The following is a 9,280-nucleotide window of genomic DNA, read 5'->3' as shown; positions in this document are numbered from 1 at the left end:
ACTGAAAATTCAGAAAATAAATAAACTAAAAATTCGAAAATAAATAAATAAATAAATAAACTGAAAATTCGAAAATAAATAAATAAATAAATAAACTGAAAATTCGGAAAATAAATAAATAAATAAATAAACTTGAAATTCAGAAATTAAATAAATAAATAAACTGAAAATTCAGAAAATAAATAAATAAACTGGAAAATTCGAAAGTAACTAAATAAAAAATAAACTAAAAATTCAGAAAATAAATAAATAAATAAACTAAAAATTCAGAAAATAAATAAATAAACTGGAAAATAAATAAACTGAAAATTCAGAAAATAAATAAATAAACTAAAAATTCAGAAAATAAATAAATAAATAAATAAACTGAAAATTCAGAAAATAAATAAATAAACTGAAAAATAAATAAACTGAAAATTCGAATATAAATAGATAAATAAACAAACTGAAAATTCAGAAAATAAATAAACTGAAAATTCGAAAATAAATAAATAAATAAATAAACTGAAAATTAGAAAATAAATAAATAAATAAACTGAAATATCAGAAAATAAATAAATAAATTGAAAATTCGAAAATAAATAAACAAATAAATAAACCGAAAATTCAGAAAATAAATAAATAAATAAACTGAAAACAAAATTTTCAGATAATAAATAAATAAATAAATAAACTGGAAATAAATAAACTGAAAATTTGAAAATAAATAAATAAAATAAACTGGAAATGCAGAAAGTAAATAAATAAATAAACTTAAAATTCAAAAAATAAATAAATAAACTGGAAAATTCGAAAGTAAATAAATAAATAAACTGAAAATTTAGAAAATAAATAAAAAATAAACTGGAAATAAATAAACTAGAAAATAAATAACCTGAAAATTCGAAAATAAATAAATAAATAAACTGGAAATTCAGAAAGTGAATAAATAAATAAACTGGAAATTCAGAAAATAATTAAATAAACTGGAAAATTCGAATGTAAATAAATAAATAAACTAAAAATTTAGAAAATAAATAAATAAATAAACTGGAAATAAATAAACTTGAAAATAAATAAACTAAAAATTCGAAAATAAATAAATAAATAAACTGTAAATTCAGAAAGTAAATAAATAAATAATCTGGAAATTCAGAAAATAAATAAATAAATAAACTGGAAATAAATAAACTGAAATTTTGAAAATTAATAAATAAACTGAAAATTCAGTAAATAAATAAATTGAAAATTCAGAAAATAAATAAACTGAAAATTCGAAAATAAATAAATAAATAAATAAACCGAAAATTAAGAAAATAAATAAATAAACTGAAAATAAAATTTTCAGAAAATAAATAAACTGAAAATTCAGAAAATAAAAAATAAACTGAAAATTTTGAAATATCCTACTCTATTTAATTAAAATCAAAATTGGATTAATTAGACAAGTAATGATAGAGTGTGGTGGGTCCAATTGATAAAGTGTAGTAATTTAAAAAGTAAGGGAGGGTATATAAGTCCAAAAAGCAGAGTGGGAAGTTAATTGGTGGACAAAATTTTAGAGGCAAATGGGAAGTTGATTGGTGGACGGAGGGAGTATATTGAAGTTGTAAGGACCACACTCCAAATTTAACAACTGTCCTCACAGATAATTACAAGTCTTTTTTAGCGTGTTTTGTAACACCCTAATCTAATTAAGGAGTTAAATATAAAATTTAAATAAATATTTAATACGGAAGTCTTTTAAAATAATTTAAAACTCATTTTTTAAAATAAATATTTTCGAAAATAAATTTTAAGAAAAAGAATTCTTTAAATAAAATTGGTCTTTAAAGCACTTTTAAAACGATTTATAAGATATCAAAATTTTCAATAATGTATTCAAATATAAATCTTGATTTTTAAATCATAAATTTAACAACTTTATTTTCAAAGCATGACATGAAGATGTCAGAAAAATAATTAACTAATTAATAAAACTTATACTAAGGAAAAACTCTAAATATAAAATAATATCTTTTTAGCAGCGGAAAATATAACAAAATAAAATCTTTATATAATTAAAATTATGTATGTATCCATGTATATATTTTCGTAAAGATATAAATTCTTAAATAAATATTTGAAATGAATTTAAATATAAATTAAACAAGTCATGACATTAAAATAATATAATAACATTTATTTAAACAAATCACACACAAATCTCAAATAGTATAGAATTTCAGAGTTTACATAATCAAGAGATATCACATGAAATAACATAATATGTTTTAGGAAACATTTATCTTTAAATAGATTCGACGCGCCCATTCGACTTGTGACACCCAAATTCATTTTAATTTTAAATGAAAACGCACGTGGAAAATAATGACTATAAATAAATATTTAATGTGAAAATAGGGAAATAAATATCTTATGTTAAAATACTTTACTAAACATAACGTTTTTAAGTATAACTAAATTCAAAACATTTTACTCGCCATTCGACCTTCCACGCGCTTCCGGCCTTTAAAACCTGAAAATGTTAAATATGGGATGAGCATACAGGGTACACTCAGTGTGGAAACATGCAATAATTGTCCATGTTAATAAAATGGTAACACATATTGTCATAACGTAACATAAATTTCCATACGCACTGTGGCAACTCCAAGGACTTTAATGTCCCGGACCCTATATGTGGGCCCCTGGCGACCATATAATGGTTGCAACCCTGTAACATGAAATCGCTTTGTGGCATACCAAGGACGGTGAAGTCCTGGACCAATTATACTGGCCCCTAGCGATAAATATTTTTACAACACATACGGTAAACACATAATATTAAAATGGACAAATATTAACCACGTGCATGTACTGAAATAAATCCCACACCTGAAACTTGAACTTTTGAGTTTTGAAAATTAACTGCAAGAATTTAAAGTTCACGTCCTAGTCGCGCCGCACCTAGTCAGATAAATTCAAAATATAAGGGCCTATTTGAATCTATAAAAATAATAATAGTAATAGTAATTTAAATCTTAAGAATTTATTATCATATAACCATTTAAAAATCATTGGTCTAATAGATTATAAAAGAGCTTTTCTTATAAAAATATTTGGGCTCAATATTTAATTAAAACTAAGTTCAAATTAATAATGTAAATCGAAATATAAAATTTAATAATATCATTTGTAAAAATATATGCAAATGCAGCCATATTAAAAGTAGAATTAAGCCCAACTTATTTAGTAAAATTAATGCCCAACCATTTAATAAATTAAGCCCCAATTAAAGCTTTAGCCCACCCTTAAGCCCAAATTCATTCTCTCTCTTAAATCCCTAATTTAACTCTCACTTTCACCACACAATTACAAAATACGCAGCTCACCCCACTTCACCATTCACGCAGGCTCCCTTTCCCCCTTCTCCCTCTCTCCCTCGGCCTCCCCCTGCCTCCGCCACCGGCACACCGTCGCCGGAGGCCGACGACTCCTCTTCTTCCTCCCAATTGGCCGACCGCAACGCCACCACCGCCGTCCCTGTGTCGACGGAGGCGCGTCCAGCCGCCTCCCTTCTTGTACTGCCGCCGCCGCCCTCTCTCCCTTTCCAGATCCGGCCAGACAACCATCTGACGCCGCCCCCTGCTCCGGCGGGTAGCTCCTCATCCCACTTCATCCCAACTCCCTTTATCAATATAGGTTTCTAAATCTAAATTTGTTTTCTGTAAAATCAATGAATATGTATTCCTTTTCGATTTCTTATGAATTACAAACACTAGATCTAATGATGTGTGTATGCATGTTTGGATTTATAAAAATAAGAATTTTGTGGGAGTTTGGTTGTTTTCTGTAAATTGAAAGAAAGCAGAGATCTTTGCATATGAAAATAAAACTATACAAGTTTATGAGAATTGCCGATTGATGATGTGCAGTGAGAAATGGCAGATTGAATTATTTTGTGAAAAGAGCAAATGGAGAAATCTGTTGATGGTTTATGATTTGAAACTGATGGAATGAGAATGATACAATGAGGTTTAAATAGATTGAATTACTTGTTTGAACATAAACGTGTGAAAGAGATCAATCAAAGTTTGCTGCTTCAAAATTTGCTGCTGTGGAAATCAAATTTTACGGAAAGGCTTTTGAATCTTCTGTTTGCTTTTGAATTGAAGATGTTGGGGATTTTAGAATTTGAGAGTAAAATGAATTGTGAGAGTTTAAAATTATTAAAAATTGTATTTTGTGCAGATATAGAAGTGAACTGTAGGAAAATGAAAATTTGCAGAAATAATAAAATTACCTTTACAGAGAAAAGAGCACAAATGATCTTAAAGATTGCTGCGTTTTTGGCATGATAACTGAGATGATAAAGGATGATGTTTTAAATAAGAAAATTTGAGATGATACTTGTGGCTCAAGAATGTTTTGAGACGAAACGTGGCCGAGTGAAATGAAATGGCTGTAGCAAAGTGATACACCTATACCTTCTTTTAAATTAAAATAATAATTTATATAATATATAAGAATGTATGGGCTTCCATGAAAAATATGAAGCTTTAGCCCATTAATAACAACAAGCCCAACATTAATAAAAATTAAGAAAATATTTTATTCTTTATCCAAAAATCAATATAATGTCATAATAAATATATTTAAATAAATAATTTTATTTAGGCACAAATTTATATAAAAATATGAGTATAGATCTTTATTTCCATAGGTATAATTTATAGTTCAAAGTCACATCTAACTAGGGCGGTTAGATATCTGATAAGAATGAAAATAGGAATGGCTGGCTTGGAGACTTCTTTAAACAAATGTAAATAAATAGAGTAGAAATTGTTAATTTGCAGATACGAAAATAAGGTATCCAAATCCTTGAAATCATTAATTAACTATAAATATTGAAACTTGAATAATTGTTTTAAAATCATTGCAAAAGAATTTGGCACGTTCTTGTATCTCAGAATAAAGCTTCATAATTAAGAATCAGTAAAATATCATAATATGGTTTTTATGGGTCCTTCTATAAAATTCTCAGCTTAAAACATAATTCAGGTCCAATTATAAATAAGCTTATAAAATGAGCTATTTAAAGCCCAAACGTAAGAAAATATATATACATGGCTCAATATCAAGAAATTTATAAATATTTATTCAGGCCCAATCTTTGAGCATAATTTTCATTTGCTAAAGTTATAATTTATAACTTAAAATTATCTATCTGACTAGGAGCGCGACTAGACATATTCATAAATTCGCTCAATAGATATATATATATTAATAACGCGAAACTTTAATAATTTTCAAATAAAAATTGCAAATGAACTAAACGGTTTTGGGCTGTGACAAACCTACCCACTTAAAAAAAATTTCGTCCTCGAAATTAACAATTCATAGCTGCAATAATCTTCAACATGTAATTTGAATACTGAACTTTCTCATAATAACTTGCATAATGAACTTGAACTTTCTGATAATAACTTCAATTATTGCAGCAAATTTCAACATACTTTCAACGTAAACAATTTATACTCATCCCCATAAAAATATTTTGAAATACTTTTAAAATACATTTACCTTGAACCCGGAGCACGTAGAGGTCGAATGGATTTTCTCACACATGACATTTAAGAATTTTATGTAAAATATTTTGCAGAGTCTACAGGAAAGTAGACCTGCTCTGATACCATGCTGTAACACCCTAATCTAATTAAGGAGTTAAATATAAAATTTAAATAAATATTTAATACGGAAGTCTTTTAAAATAATTTAAAACTCATTTTTTAAAATAAATATTTTCGAAAATAAATTTTAAGAAAAAGAATTCTTTAAATAAAATTGGTCTTTAAAGCACTTTTAAAACGATTTATAAGATATCAAAATTTTCAATAATGTATTCAAATATAAATCTTGATTTTTAAATCATAAATTTAACAACTTTATTTTCAAAGCATGACATGAAGATGTCAGAAAAATAATTAACTAATTAATAAAACTTATACTAAGGAAAAACTCTAAATATAAAATAATATCTTTTTAGCAGCGGAAAATATAACAAAATAAAATCTTTATATAATTAAAATTATGTATGTATCCATGTATATATTTTCGTAAAGATATAAATTCTTAAATAAATATTTGAAATGAATTTAAATATAAATTAAACAAGTCATGACATTAAAATAATATAATAACATTTATTTAAACAAATCACACACAAATCTCAAATAGTATAGAATTTCAGAGTTTACATAATCAAGAGATATCACATGAAATAACATAATATGTTTTAGGAAACATTTATCTTTAAATAGATTCGACGCGCCCATTCGACTTGTGACACCCAAATTCATTTTAATTTTAAATGAAAACGCACGTGGAAAATAATGACTATAAATAAATATTTAATGTGAAAATAGGGAAATAAATATCTTATGTTAAAATACTTTACTAAACATAACGTTTTTAAGTATAACTAAATTCAAAACATTTTACTCGCCATTCGACCTTCCACGCGCTTCCGGCCTTTAAAACCTGAAAATGTTAAATATGGGATGAGCATACAGGGTACACTCAGTGTGGAAACATGCAATAATTGTCCATGTTAATAAAATGGTAACACATATTGTCATAACGTAACATAAATTTCCATACGCACTGTGGCAACTCCAAGGACTTTAATGTCCCGGACCCTATATGTGGGCCCCTGGCGACCATATAATGGTTGCAACCCTGTAACATGAAATCGCTTTGTGGCATACCAAGGACGGTGAAGTCCTGGACCAATTATACTGGCCCCTAGCGATAAATATTTTTACAACACATACGGTAAACACATAATATTAAAATGGACAAATATTAACCACGTGCATGTACTGAAATAAATCCCACACCTGAAACTTGAACTTTTGAGTTTTGAAAATTAACTGCAAGAATTTAAAGTTCACGTCCTAGTCGCGCCGCACCTAGTCAGATAAATTCAAAATATAAGGGCCTATTTGAATCTATAAAAATAATAATAGTAATAGTAATTTAAATCTTAAGAATTTATTATCATATAACCATTTAAAAATCATTGGTCTAATAGATTATAAAAGAGCTTTTCTTATAAAAATATTTGGGCTCAATATTTAATTAAAACTAAGTTCAAATTAATAATGTAAATCGAAATATAAAATTTAATAATATCATTTGTAAAAATATATGCAAATGCAGCCATATTAAAAGTAGAATTAAGCCCAACTTATTTAGTAAAATTAATGCCCAACCATTTAATAAATTAAGCCCCAATTAAAGCTTTAGCCCACCCTTAAGCCCAAATTCATTCTCTCTCTTAAATCCCTAATTTAACTCTCACTTTCACCACACAATTACAAAATACGCAGCTCACCCCACTTCACCATTCACGCAGGCTCCCTTTCCCCCTTCTCCCTCTCTCCCTCGGCCTCCCCCTGCCTCCGCCACCGGCACACCGTCGCCGGAGGCCGACGACTCCTCTTCTTCCTCCCAATTGGCCGACCGCAACGCCACCACCGCCGTCCCTGTGTCGACGGAGGCGCGTCCAGCCGCCTCCCTTCTTGTACTGCCGCCGCCGCCCTCTCTCCCTTTCCAGATCCGGCCAGACAACCATCTGACGCCGCCCCCTGCTCCGGCGGGTAGCTCCTCATCCCACTTCATCCCAACTCCCTTTATCAATATAGGTTTCTAAATCTAAATTTGTTTTCTGTAAAATCAATGAATATGTATTCCTTTTCGATTTCTTATGAATTACAAACACTAGATCTAATGATGTGTGTATGCATGTTTGGATTTATAAAAATAAGAATTTTGTGGGAGTTTGGTTGTTTTCTGTAAATTGAAAGAAAGCAGAGATCTTTGCATATGAAAATAAAACTATACAAGTTTATGAGAATTACCGATTGATGATGTGCAGTGAGAAATGGCAGATTGAATTATTTTGTGAAAAGAGCAAATGGAGAAATCTGTTGATGGTTTATGATTTGAAACTGATGGAATGAGAATGATACAATGAGGTTTAAATAGATTGAATTACTTGTTTGAACATAAACGTGTGAAAGAGATCAATCAAAGTTTGCTGCTTCAAAATTTGCTGCTGTGGAAATCAAATTTTACGGAAAGGCTTTTGAATCTTCTGTTTGCTTTTGAATTGAAGATGTTGGGGATTTTAGAATTTGAGAGTAAAATGAATTGTGAGAGTTTAAAATTATTAAAAATTGTATTTTGTGCAGATATAGAAGTGAACTGTAGGAAAATGAAAATTTGCAGAAATAATAAAATTACCTTTACAGAGAAAAGAGCACAAATGATCTTAAAGATTGCTGCGTTTTTGGCATGATAACTGAGATGATAAAGGATGATGTTTTAAATAAGAAAATTTGAGATGATACTTGTGGCTCAAGAATGTTTTGAGACGAAACGTGGCCGAGTGAAATGAAATGGCTGTAGCAAAGTGATACACCTATACCTTCTTTTAAATTAAAATAATAATTTATATAATATATAAGAATGTATGGGCTTCCATGAAAAATATGAAGCTTTAGCCCATTAATAACAACAAGCCCAACATTAATAAAAATTAAGAAAATATTTTATTCTTTATCCAAAAATCAATATAATGTCATAATAAATATATTTAAATAAATAATTTTATTTAGGCACAAATTTATATAAAAATATGAGTATAGATCTTTATTTCCATAGGTATAATTTATAGTTCAAAGTCACATCTAACTAGGGCGGTTAGATATCTGATAAGAATGAAAATAGGAATGGCTGGCTTGGAGACTTCTTTAAACAAATGTAAATAAATAGAGTAGAAATTGTTAATTTGCAGATACGAAAATAAGGTATCCAAATCCTTGAAATCATTAATTAACTATAAATATTGAAACTTGAATAATTGTTTTAAAATCATTGCAAAAGAATTTGGCACGTTCTTGTATCTCAGAATAAAGCTTCATAATTAAGAATCAGTAAAATATCATAATATGGTTTTTATGGGCCCTTCTATAAAATTCTCAGCTTAAAACATAATTCAGGTCCAATTATAAATAAGCTTATAAAATGAGCTATTTAAAGCCCAAACGTAAGAAAATATATATACATGGCTCAATATCAAGAAATTTATAAATATTTATTCAGGCCCAATCTTTGAGCATAATTTTCATTTGCTAAAGTTATAATTTATAACTTAAAATTATCTATCTGACTAGGAGCGCGACTAGACATATTCATAAATTCGCTCAATAGATATATATATATTAATAACGCGAAACTTTAATAATTTTCAAAT

The 9,280-nt window shown here is 27.9% G+C and overlaps 1 long non-coding RNA gene across 3 annotated transcripts; it reads right to left on the bottom strand.

Moving 5' to 3' along the window:
* Positions 1-2,135: 2,135 nt before the first annotated feature.
* Positions 2,136-9,280, bottom strand: LOC131012399 (uncharacterized). Of its 3 annotated transcripts, none has more exons than XR_009097312.1 (5): positions 8,269-9,280; positions 6,626-7,949; positions 4,265-6,501; positions 2,857-2,928; positions 2,136-2,497 (listed from the first exon to the last, which is right to left on the bottom strand). It is a non-coding gene; the product is annotated as an uncharacterized LOC131012399 (long non-coding RNA). The 3 variants fall into 3 exon arrangements; XR_009097310.1 differs by having other exon boundaries at positions 6,861-6,932; positions 8,269-9,279; XR_009097311.1 differs by lacking the exon at positions 8,269-9,280 and having other exon boundaries at positions 6,626-8,262.

Source organism: Salvia miltiorrhiza, chromosome 2 (genome assembly GCF_028751815.1).
Source record: "Salvia miltiorrhiza cultivar Shanhuang (shh) chromosome 2, IMPLAD_Smil_shh, whole genome shotgun sequence".
Taxonomy (NCBI): Eukaryota; Viridiplantae; Streptophyta; class Magnoliopsida; order Lamiales; family Lamiaceae; genus Salvia; species Salvia miltiorrhiza.
This window is presented reverse-complemented; position numbering and strand designations above follow the sequence as displayed.